The following is a 12,598-nucleotide window of genomic DNA, read 5'->3' on the forward strand; positions in this document are numbered from 1 at the left end:
GGGTGGCAATCGGCCTGAGCGGGGTGGGGTGAACAGAGGTGGTGATCAGCTGGGGGAGGTGAACAGCGGCTGTGATCGGCTGGGGAGCTAAATCCCAGCCGCAATTGGCGGGGTGGGGGGGGAGGGGGGGTGAACGAGGCTCTGATCGGTAGAGGGGTGAATGGGGGCCACGATCAGCAGGGGTGGGGAGTGTCAGATTCACAGTGTACTGGGAGGTCAGGTGCAATGGCACCCTCTAGCAGCCATCAGCCAACCTCCAAGTGTAAATATGTTCTGTCCACTCCCCCTACTGGCAAGAATCACACTATCTAATTCTTTTCTCTGTGTAGCACAAGATGTGAATTTTTCCCTCATTGAAAAATGTGTGAAATTCTCTCCTGTTTTCAAGCTTGTTTGGCACTTCGTTTTTTTCGGTAAGATTGCCACTGTTGTGTCTCTCATGGATGCACTTGAAGTATCCTTGAGTAATTATCTGATCAGAAACTAGTCAATGACTGGGAAATAGTCATTACCATGGATAGTGAGTAAATCCGTTGTGATTTCAGCTCAAGACCAAAGATGTGTGGGTTAGGTTGATTGGCCATGCTGAATTGCCCCTTAGTGTCAGGGGGAATTTGCAGGGTAAACACATGGGGTTACGGGGAGAGGGCACTGCAGGGATTCTATGATTCTAAGAGCATAATGGAATTTTATTGGACTGTAAATGTTCTTTGGGTTGATGTGGCTGGTGTCTCTGGCATGCTTTGCACATTCTCACTGACTTCTTGATATCATTGTTGATCCCTGGCCAATATACAGCATATCTAATGGCAAATTGCTGCAGAGACTGAAATCTGAAACTAAAACAGAAAACACTGGAAAATCTCAGCAAAGTGGGGCAGCATAGTGGCAGAGTGATTAACACAGTGCCAGGGACCCGGGTTCAATTCCAGTTCGAGTCACTGTGCGGAGTTTGCAAAGTCTCCCTGTGCCTGCATGGATTTTCTCCAGGTTTCTTTCCACAGTCCAAAGACGTATGGGTTAGGTTGATTGGTGATGCTAAGTTCCCCCTTAGTGCCAAGGGGATTATAAGGGTACATATGTGGGGTTATGGGGATAGGGCCTGGGTGGGATTGTTGTTGTTGCAGGCTTGATGGGCCAAACGGCCTTCTTCTGCTCTGTAGGGACTCTATGATCCTCAAGCTAAGTCTGACAGCATCTACGGAGCCAGAATAGAGCCAACGTTTTGCGTCTTGATGAACCTTTATTGGATTTCAGTATACAGTATACAATATACCTAGCCAGGTACCTTGTTTCCTCTATGTCTATATGCCCTTGTTAACTGGTTGTCCTGGCAAAGAGTTTTGGGTACAAGCACTTACTTTTCGTTCAAAAATCATACCTCTTGAAATACCCAGTTCATCACTATACAGCCAAAATCATCTGAGGGTTTTGGGCATTTCTTGTATCATTCTGCAATGATCCTCCATGATGCCTTCAGTCATGAATCATTTGCTGTTCCCTCCTGAAGTTAGTTGCAGTGTGTTGACCAGAAGTCATCAGCTCGACCTTGAGTATGTCTTCTGTGCCATGTCCGCACCACTTAGAGACACGTGCAGTTATTCTCAGATTGGGTAACCTGCTCAGTGTGTCTAAAGTAACCACCACGTTTATAATGGATTTCAAAGTTATAGCTGTGTATTTTGATCAGATGTTGTTGTAGTCTGGATGGTGCTCTTATCAGCGGCCAAATCAATTCCAATGATTTGTGGTCAGTTTCCACAATGAATCATTTACTAAATAGAAATATGTGGAACATTATGATACCAAATATCATAGTGTCTCATACTTCATGTTTGAATAATTGGATTGCACTTTTGATAGGCATTTGGAATCAACTGCAATTGTTTTGCCATCTTGCATAATATACACTCCTAATCCTTTTTTTAGATGTGTCGACTTCTAAAATTGTCTCCTTTCTTCGGTTGTAGTATTGTAAATAATGCATCTCTCTTGACAATGCCTATTTAAATGACTCAGACATGACTTGATGGTCCATCTGCCATACACATGGAATATACTTCCTCAACAGCTTTTTAAGTGATAATTACTCTATCGGCAAAGTAGGGTGCATGGTGCTAAGAAATTGAAAAATCTGAGGCATCTCTGCAAGTCGTCTTTGTCTGGGGGAGTTAGCATGGGTTGTACATCTTTGCCTGGGTCAAGATGAATCCTGGAGCTTGAGTATATGGAACAAAATAAGTTAATCTGACCCTCAATCACCTGACATTTCTTACTGTTCGAAACAAGTCCTTCATGATGAGCTGTTGCCATCAGTGAGTGCAAATTCTGGTCATACTCACCTTTGGTTTTGCTCATCAGCACAATATCATCAATGAAGCATACTCATGTGGGGATACTTTCTGTAATTTTGCCCATTTTCTGCTGGAACAGATGCTGATTGATGAATAAACCAAAGGATAATCTCTGGAAGGAAGCAGTGTCTTCAGAATGGTGACCACTATGGGACATGAGGCTATTAAACGTCTATTATAAGAGAGAGAGCTTTCTTCAAAGTTCCTGCAAGTAAAAGTGGAAGTTGACTTTGCCAGTCACTATAAACTAGTATCATTCACTATTTTATTTGTACTTCTCATCCATGCTGTAGTACCAAGTTTTTGCTTCCAGTGCATGCATTTTGTAAAATAATGTAAAATATTAACTTCTGTTTAAAATGTTATTACAAAAATAGGCACAAATAATAAAGTACATTTTAGAGGTGTTAAATGGAAATAGAGACTAGGTCTGATTACTCACTACATTTATTTAATAAAATTTATGCAGTGTTAAAATGTTTGAACTCGCCATGGTATGGATGTCATTTATCCACTTTTGCCATCCAGTATAATTGTACAACAGCTCTAGCAGTTACTAAGAGATTCTAAGTGAATCTCCCATGTAAGAATATCACCATAAAAATCATAATTGGAAAAAATGTCACTAATTCTCATCAGTTTAACACAACAACAATTTCAAAAGGAAAGCTCTCTATTTGACTGAGCTGCTCAACGTTCACAATACAGACAACACAAGAGCCCAAATTCTTGTTACTATGGTAATGACTGAGATTATAGATTTTAATGCAATCTTATGTAGTGCTGCTTTATTTTATTCCAAAAAATATTAAATGCATCATTAAGAATAACATGGAATGATAGAGCTGTACTTCATGTTTTAAATGATTATGGAATTAATTTATTTTCTGACAGATCCGACTTAAAGTGGAAAAACATCCTGAGCACCAATAAGCTATGATGTCTTGTGCACATTTTATAGAGATTCAAACCATGATTCTCCAACCTTGCATATGGCTGGGATAATCTGGTTCTGCCCCTGCGAACGGAGATTTGGCCGAGCATCAAATTCTCCATTCTCACTGGCAGCGGTAGCAGGGTGCGCGAGACTGGAGAATTCCAGCCATTTTCTTTTTTCATCTTTTGGAGTACGAACCATGAGTTACCTAGCCTTTGCCTGGCCCAGATTTTGACTATCTAAGGCCATTGCAATCCTTACAGAATGAACATTGATTAGCCATAACATTTAGTCAGTTTTGAGCTGGTGGATTGTCAGTTTTGAATGACTGAGCATCCCATCTCCTGACAGATCGCTGAGGTTTAAGAAAAGAGGGAAATAATCTATTTAAAACAGATATGAAATAAAATTAGATTAGGTTGGTAGTTACGAAAAGTTGTAAAGCTAAAATAATCAAAATGAAAGAGTTATATGAAGAAGAGGAAAGTGGAAATAGAATGGCAAGTAAAATTTAAAAGCATATTTTGGTAAAGTTTGTAGTCAGAGCATCACTTCTCAGCTGAATTGTAACAGATATTAGGGTGGAATTTTTCTGTCCTGCTGAAATTGAAACCAAGCCCAGGTGCTGTGAGGCAGCAATGCTAAACACTGTGCCAGCGTGTTGCCCATTGTTGTCACTTTTGGAGTTTCTTATTTATTAATTAAATTTTCCCCCTTAATTTGCTTATTTCCCTCACACTTCAAACAACAATTAGAATGTTCTAAATACCATTTATACATTTATTTAATACAAATGTAATACAGCATTATATGGTATTGTATGGTGGGTAGGCTGTAAATTCACAGCGTAACCATAATTTGTATGACATCTTCTGGCAGAAGGGGAAACAATCTTGTTCTTGAGTTATGGACATACTGAATTTTTGAACCATGGATCATTCTTCTCTGAAACATTCCGATCAGCAATTCAATCTACATATTTTTCTGACTTGCTGATATATGTCTGGTTGATAAATCCTGGGGATAGCATCACTAACGCAAAAGGGGCAGATGCAATTTATGGTATATTTTGAATTGGTGCCAGAGAAGTCAGAGTGGTAAGGTTGTATTAACTACAGAGTAGCTACAAATGTTTTGTAAAGGTAGTGGTTCCTTAATAGCCATTTTCCTAACATCAGTTAATTGCAGTGTGATTAATTATTCTCAGAGAATCAGTATTAGGACATTAATTTCACCATTGCTACATCGCTCTGCCTACTATATGCAGATGTAATGAAGAATGGCAAAACCTATATTTAGACATCACCTTTCATGATTTAGTGTTTTTGAGTTGTTTTTGTGACATAATGGAGGAAATGTTATATGGCAGTACAGGCTTCAGGGGCTGAAATGCTTACTCCTGTTCCTAATATGTAGGATGGATGGATTAGAGAGACTGAGCTAGATGGCCTTTATCATCTATCATTATCTTATGAATGGAGGCTGCAGCCATGGTTGGTGTCCTGTTTATTTTGTTACGGAGGTTTATTCTGAGCAAATTTTACAGGGTCAGATTTCCAGGAATGGACTGCCCGATGGGCTGATAGTGAATCAGTAACCTTTTCTACACTGCACATGATTATCAAGAGTTTTTTCTATTGAATTCATTCTTGTCCTTTTGCCTATTTACCTATTATCCCACTCTATCATAGCACGTTTATGAGTTGTTGAGGTATTGAAATATCATAATGAAGTTGTATTGCACAGTGTTTATTGAATATACATTATAGTGAGAAGTAGAGTCTTCAGACCTGCTTATCAAAAGAACACAAGTACACTTCTGAACCATTCAGTCTTTGTCCTGTGGCCTCTTCAAAGTCATCACACAGAGACACCTGAAGGATCCAATGCTTCTCACTGACACAGAAAACAGAAGTTGTTTAATTATTCCACTTTGTTGCTCAAGAGTCAGTTTCTCTTTCTTTGTTGTGAGATAATAAGATAATTACAGCCTTGTCCGAAATAATTATATTGAATAATATAATGCACCCAGGCAGGAGAAAGTCTTCTATTTCTCCTACAGAGTGAAAAAGATCTTGTGCAGTTTATCTGGGTTGCAAGTTTTGAATATTCTTCCCAAAAATGAATTTTCTGTCATCTTATCCATATGGTGCAATGTACAGAACATGTTAATGAGGGCTAAGGCAGTCACCAAAATTAGTGTTACTGCCTGCACAGTGTTATAAATTACTAATGGAATATTAATAATTTTGCCCAATGGTGTTCAATTAACATTTGTGCTATCTGGTTTGTTTAATTGTCATGGTGGAATCACCTCTGGTGTGTAAACAAACCAACATTGCATTATATCAGTACTGCTCTTAATATCAATGCCTTTTACTGCATGTATAACCATATGCAAACAGTAGGTACTATCATTTTACTAGGAACTTTGTGTAATTGTTTGGTTTAATGATTGGTGAATTTTGAAAGGGTTAAATATATCCATGCACAATTAAGGGGGACAGTTGAGGGTGGGGTGGGAATAATGAACCCAGAAACAAGAGAACCTATGATTTCTCCCCTTGGCCCTGTTGTGAAAAATAGGAAATAGCCAGAAAAAGAAAGTGTGCTTTGAAGAAATCACTGACAGCAGTCCTAGGAACAATAACACATTTTGCATCCTGTGTTTTTTAAGATAGCCCCGTGAGCATAATTGTTCTCCCTATGTCTCCCTGCAAATGTTTCTTCCCTTTAATAATGTATCTGGCACTTCAATAAGCACAACTCTCCAACGTAATCCTTTGGTGCAGGCCCATGCACAGAGATGATCCTTTGGATTTCCTGCTGTCTAAAATAATGAGCTGCTCATTAGCATCCAGAATGTGCTGTCAAAATAGTTCGAAGCTCTCACTGGTGATTATTAGACAATGCAATTACTCTAATGTAAACACTGGGTGAAGATTCATCTCATCATTTCATACATTTATTCCCAGCAATCCTGAGCTATCCTCCCTGTATCTTTTTAGTTTCCTTTTGTCATAACATTTATATTTCTTTGCATCTGCATTTTATGAAACCCAAGCTTGTTGGACGCAGAGATTGGGAATTCCAAGTCCCTGACAAACCTCTGACTTCCTACCCACATGCAGACCTGGAGTGGGCTGTACGTACTCAATTCAGGGGGTCTGAGTCTTTAAGTACTTTAGACCCAGGATAAATCCAGTGTGCCTGTTCATAAAGAGAGAGAAATGGAAAATGGTGCCAAAACCTGGATGTGGTGACAGGCAGCAGAAATTCCATAAAGACTATTGCCCCAAGCAGGGGACAGGGAGAGGGTGCAGGGTGAGATTCCAAAAAGAGGAGAGCAGACTGAGAGATATCTCGAACGGAAGTCTCAAATCGGGGACAGAATCAGGTCATAGTTAAGGTAATAGAAAGGAGCAGAGAAACAGGCTCCAACAGGAAAAGGGCTGCGGAGAAAAAGTGGTGACAAGATTGTGACACTGTGAGATGGGCTGTCCCTGATAATTGAAAAAAGCTCAAGGGAAGCCATGAAAATCTAAGGAACAGCTGAAGTTTGGTAACTCCATGCTGTGGGTTATTGCAGCAAAGGTATCCCTTTGGAACAGCAGTGTTCTGCTCAACATGGCTGAACTTCTGAAATTGTATTTGTGATTTGGTGCTTAAGTGCACACTAGGGACTCCAGGAAAACAGAATCTTGGGAGGCAAGATAAAAATGCTACAAGGTGAGCCGCCATTGAATCTATGCAGGTTGGAGTGACTAGAGAGAATTCCAAGGCGAGATACAAGAACAAAGAACAGTATAGCACAGGAACAGGCCCTTCAGCCCTCCAAGCCTGCACTGATCACGTTTACCTATCTAGACCAACTGCTTATATGCCTCCATTGCCTGTTTGTTCATATAACTTCAAAGTTAAAGATTGGAATCCTTTGTGAGAGAAAAAGTTTCTGTGAGATTGATTGACTTGATATGAGTAATGTCTGGGTGGGTTGTGGTGCAATCCATGGACTCTATCTTGGTTGCAACTGCTATTTATTGTGATGCTGAATTCAGACAGAGCTCATTTTTGCTGCAGCAAGGGCCTTATCATGCAATTGGGAGCCACACATTTATGGAGATATAACTGCTCATAAAGGGTGGATAAGGTGTGTAGAATGGATAAGCTGTCAAGTTGTTTAAAGCTCCAATCCTTCAAAAATTATAAAAATTCACCTGCCTGTGTCAGAGTTGAAAACTTATGTTCCAACAGTTGTAATGGCTGTTTGTTGACCTGATTCCAAGGGTTATCATGATATCATTATTAACTGTTGGCTGTTTTCCACAACCTACAATTATTCCAGAAAAAGGATTAAAATGGAGGGAAAAAATAGAGCATGAGAAAAAGGTAGCCAAAAATATACAACCAGAAAGTAAGTCTGGAGAATTGATAATGGAAAACAAAGAAATGAATTGAATAGGTATTTTATATCAATCTTCACTATACAGGATATAAGTAATACTGCTGAAGCAGCTATAAACCAGGAAATGGAAGGGAGGGAGGAACTCAGGAAAATTACAATCACCGGAGAAGTGGTTGGAGCTGCGGACTGACAAGTGCCTGAGACTTGGGTCCTCATGGACTTCATCCTAGGGTTTTAAAAGAAGCAGCTAGTGAGATAGTTGATGCATTGGTTTTAATTTTCCGAGATTCCCTAGATTCGGGGGAAGTCCCATTAGACTGGGAGACAGCAAATGTAACTCCATTATTCAAAAAGGGAAGGAAGACAGAGAGTGGGGAACTACTGTATTAAGTCAGCTTAATATCTGTCACTGAGAAAAAGCTAGAAGCTATTATTGAAGAAGTTAGAGCAGGACACTTGGATAAGTTCAAAGTAATCAGACAGAGTCAACATGATTTTGTGAAAAGGAAATCATGTTTAATCCATTTATTAGAGGTCGTTGAGGAAGTAACATGTGCTGTGGATAAAGGGAACCAATAGATGTACTCTAATTAAATTTCCAGAAGGCTTTGATAAAGTGTCATGTCAAAAATTATTGTAGAAAATAAAAGCTCATGGTATTGGGGGACAGGGAGGGTGGGGCGGAGTGGGGCAGGTAACATATTGGCATGGATAAAAACTTGGTTGACTAACAGGAAACAGAGAGTAGGCGTAAATGGTTCTTTTTCCAGTTGGCAAGATGTAAGAATGGTGTACCACAGAGAATCAGTGCTGGGACCTCAGCTGTTTACAGTTTATATAAATGACTTGGATAAAGGGATGGATGAGATGGTTGCCAAATTTGCTGATGATACAAAGGTAGGTAGGAATGTAAGTTGTGAAGTGAACGTAAGAGGACATAAAAAGATATAGGTAGGTTGAGTGAGTGAGCAAATATCTGGCAAATGGAGTATCATGTGGGAAAATGTGAAATTGTCCATTCTGGCAGAAAGAATAAAAATGCTTATTCTCTAAATAATGAGAGGTTGTGGAGCTCTGAGATGCAGAGGGATCTGGGGTGTCTTAGTTCATGGATCACAAAAGGCTTGTGTGAAGGTCCAACAAGTAATTAGAAGAGTTAATAGAATGTTACCATGCCACCCAGATTCAGAGTCAACTGCCTGCCTGTTGCCGCACCACCCAAAGCACCTTGTAACAGAAACTGGAACTCTTCAGTTGTATTCGCGCCTAAGCTGAACTGTGAACCAGAACCCCTAAAGAGGCCAAAGTCAGATTAAAACACCCCAATCTCCTGACAATCAGCCTATTCACTATCCTTGGGTCTGATCAGCTGAACCCACAGGCTACCAAGGTGCACAGAGAAAGGCCGTATTGGACAAGAGCATCTCAGTGGTCACAAAGTGAAATGCTCAGTAGCTTTCTGCTGCTATAGCTTAACCATCACTTGCCCCTGAGTGCTAACCACTCTGGAAACCCCTCAGACCCTTTAGTGGACATTTAGTCAGGAATTGGGGCAGACAGAGTTCTGAAGCCAATGGCTTCGCTTATGCCTGATCCCTGATAGAGGAAATTCAGAACTCGAGCCCTGTGTAAACTTTGCCATACAGATGAATTTTGAATTCTCCTAAGTCACTGAAATCTTCCAAATCCTGGGACCAGACAATAAGCTTACTGATGCACTGTCCTGGATTTAATCCTTGAAAACACAGAAGGGGATTGGCATTGTCCTTGCTATCTGTGTGTCCAACATGCCAGTGTCAGTGAGAGAAATTTATGTACACTTCCTCACTTCCTTCTTCAGATCACGTTAAAAAAATGAAATAGAATTGTTTTTCTCTGAGGCAGTGAGGTATTTCGGGGGCTAAGATATAACTCCATATTTTTCTAGTATATATATATATATGTATATAATTGGAGCTAACTTATAAAATCTTAAAAATTGGACAAAGGCTTTTCAATGATTGAAGCCAAGACTGACTATGATTCAAACAAAAGAAAATTTCTGGCTTTTGGAGCTGAGACCTCACTATCTCAGAAGGTTAGAGAAGAGATAGCAAAGGCACAATTACATATGTATAAAAAATCATTGTAGAAAGGAACACGGACAGTTTATGTTTCATGTCTGTATAGAAGGTAATAACCTTTTATGCAGATATTGGTGATGAATTAAAACACTGCCTTTGAGGATTGTGGAAGAAGAGATGATAAATAATTTCAAAAGGGAATTGGATAGGTATTTGAGGGAAATTGTTGGAAATACACAGCAGGTCTGGCAGCATCAGTGGAAAGAGAAAGTGAGTTAATCGCTGAAATCTTACCAGCTCGCCAGCCATGAGAATCAGAGTGGGCGAGGGGTGGAACATGGGAAGATCCACTGACCTCAGGCAGGATTTTATGGTTTCAGGGTGAGCAAGGCTGTAAAATCCCATCCAAATTTCAGGTTGATCACTTTTTGTCTGGAGGAACTCTGACGAGTTCTAACCAAATTTCATCAACCTGAAATTTCAACTCTATTTTGTCTCTCTCCACAGATGCTGCCAGACCTACTGAGTATGTCCAGCATTTTTGATTTTATTTCAGATTTACAACTTGCACCTTCTTAGAACAAAAAGCAGAGAGTAAGGATTAAATGCAGTTACTCAGTATGATATATGGTGAAAACTGGTGTCCCACCAGGATTGGTAATGGGACCATAGTTCTCAATTTATATCAAATAATTTGCGCTCAAATCTGTTTTGCAATTTTGAAATGACTCCAAATTGGGGCAATGATGTTGTTAATACAGAGGAAATCTGATGAAATACAGGATGACAGTAATAAGCTGGCAAGTAGTCATGTAATTAACTTCCACACGGTTGTGTCGGGGAGAACACTTCGATAGGAAGAATAAGATCACATACTTCTTTAAAAATAAATTTCTAAATGAGATGGAGGAGCAGAGAGACCCAGGGTCTTATTGAAACATACAAGATCATTGCCAGAATGGATGCTGAAAGGATGTTTCCCTGTGTGAGTGAGAGTAGAACTAGATAAAAATGAGTCACCATTTAATATTTTCTCTCAGAAGTTCATGAGTCTGCGCAACTTGATTCTCCAGAGAGTAGCAGGGCTACTCGAGTATTTTTAGATGTTGTGGGTGTTGGTAGCAGGTAAGTGGCATTGGGACCACAATCAGATCAGCCATGATCTTGTTGAATTATAATGCATGCCTGAGGGGCCAAATGGACTCTTGTTCCTAATTTGTATGTTCATATGTAGGGCATATCACTAAAGGTGGTAATATCCATTGATAAGGGCACCCAAAAAGAAAAGCGCTTGGATGCAATCATAGAATAGAATTGAAAAGCAGAAACATTATGTTTAACTTGTGTAAGGCTTTGGTTAGGCCACACAGTACAAGAAATTCTCAGTAAGTTGCCTCATTCCATGTCATTCTGCTTTACAATCAGTCAATTTTTAGGGCCTGTATTTATGTTTTACATTGGGAGTTTTGTTTTAATGTTATTTCAAGCTGGGGCTGACATAGGATCACATGAAACAATCTGCACCGTTTTGAAGCAGCCTCATCTAATCTGTACCAACTTTCCCTCTCACTGACCCACTCGATCCCTGTGGATCTTCCCTCTCACTGACTCTCCTGAAGCAATCAGCATTAACAGGACATTTAAGTTGGCTGAGTGTTGAATTAGTGCTGAGGCCTCAGCTTTTTACAATCTATATTGAGGACTTAGATGAAGAGACAAAGGCAGTAGAAATGTGGGCAATGAGGACACAGAAACTGCAAAGAGATAGATAAATGTGAAGAGTTTTACTTCAGTGGTAGGAATTGCAATGTAGAATATTTTTCAAAAGGTGTGAATCTTCAGAGTTGATCCCAGAAAGTTAGTATGCAGGTACAGCAAACAGGCTAATGCTACTTTGGCCTTTGTTCAAGAGGATTGAAATACAAAAATAAATTATTTTTGCTACAATTGTGCAGAGTTTTGGTGAGAGCACATCTGGAATACTGTGCAGTTTTCCATATTTAGGGAAGGATTTACTTACATTTGGAGGTGGTACAGCAAAGCTTCATTAGATTAGTTCTAGGGATCAAAGTGTTCTCCTCTGATGAGGGAGGCACTGAGTAAATGAGGGCTAGATTGCCTGGAGTTTGAAAGAATGAAGCAAGTCATGGAAACAGGCTCGAAAGGATGGATGCTGGGGTTGTTTTCACTGGTCAAGGAGTCTAAAATACAGTGGCACAATCTCAGGATACTGGCTGATCATTTAATCTCAAGATGATGAGAAATTACTTCAAAGGATTGTGGATATTTGGAATTTTCTATCTGAGGGTAAGAATACGCCATTGTTCTAATATATTTAAGGGTGGGATGGACAGAAATGATGTCACTCAGGGCATCAAGTGATGTGGCAGCAGGTGGGAAAGGTGCATCGAAGCCCAAAATTAAAATAGTAGAGCAGGTGCAACAGGCCATGTGGTCTACCCCAATTCCTAACTCTTGTATAGGGCAAGATGACAGATTTCTGTGCAGTTTTCACAGAGAAAAACTGTCAGCTTTCAGATTGGAGGAAGAGGATAAAATTACTCATCAGTTATTTCCTTAATTTCATTTACAGTATTACCCATATTCTTTTTAGCACCCATGTTGCCCTCAATTCTCTGGTTTTTTTTGCAGGTTTTGCTATCTTTTTTGTCTAGGTTTGCTATTCTTTATATTTCTTCCCAGACCCCTGGCTTTCTTTGCACTTCTATTCTGTATTTTAATGTTCTCACTCATCCTTTTCATTTAATCTTTCATTGGATTTGGGCATCACTACCAAGGCCAGCATTTGCTGTCAATCCTTAATTGCCCTTTAGGTGTA

Source organism: Carcharhinus amblyrhynchos, chromosome 12 (genome assembly GCF_965287045.1).
Source record: "Carcharhinus amblyrhynchos chromosome 12, sCarAmb.v2.hapA, whole genome shotgun sequence".
Classification (NCBI taxonomy): domain Eukaryota; kingdom Metazoa; phylum Chordata; class Chondrichthyes; order Carcharhiniformes; family Carcharhinidae; genus Carcharhinus; species Carcharhinus amblyrhynchos.